The sequence below is a fragment of the Capsella rubella genome, unplaced genomic scaffold, assembly GCF_000375325.1.
Source record: "Capsella rubella cultivar Monte Gargano unplaced genomic scaffold, Caprub1_0 scaffold_264, whole genome shotgun sequence".
NCBI lineage: Eukaryota > Viridiplantae > Streptophyta > Magnoliopsida > Brassicales > Brassicaceae > Capsella > Capsella rubella.
The window spans coordinates 2,831-3,604 of NW_006238665.1; positions in this window are offsets into that span (position 1 = coordinate 2,831).

Genomic DNA, 774 nt, shown 5'->3' on the forward strand with positions numbered 1-774 from the left:
GTTTCTCCTCACTGTCTCCTGACTATGATCTGAAACGTCATCTGCTTCAGAACAATCTCTATCTGACTCAATGTATATTCGATGCCCAACTACTTGTTCAGCTCGTCGTGGACGGGTATGATCTCTGCCAGTCCTACGGTTTCCCCTTTCTGTAATTGGCATATCTCTTCTCTGGTTGAAACACGTCTCTCTTCCCCTAGTAGGTGACTTAGCTGTTCTATTCCGTGTATGCTTTGAAGTAGATCCCACGTGAGCCTTTCCTTTAGCTAAACGTCGGGCCTCATTAGGGCTAGGTGGTTCTATAGAACTTTGATCTGAGGCGCTAGATGTTTGAGCTATGTCTTTGATCTGCTTCTCAAACTTGTTACTGAGCTGCTCCATCTGTTGTTGAAACTGAGTAGACATTGTCCTGTTTGCTTCTGCTATTTGCTTGGACATGGCTTGGTTCAAAGCTTCTATAGCTTCTGGAGAGAGCTCCATTGTACCTGCAAATTAAAGAAGAACTCGCAGTAACTTGTTCTTTGAATGAGAAAACAAAGAAACGAAAATTGAACTCTAAGAACACAACTCGAACAATACCAAACCCTATAGCTAACAAACTTGAAATAACTAAACCCTAATTGTAGTCTAATTTTGAAATAACTCAAAACTAACTCCTAAACGACCTAGACACAAACGCTCCAACAAAAACTAAACCCTATTCGATCTAGACACAAAACAAATTCAACAAAACTCAAAACAAACCCTAAAACTAAACAAGCGAATTTAAGCAAC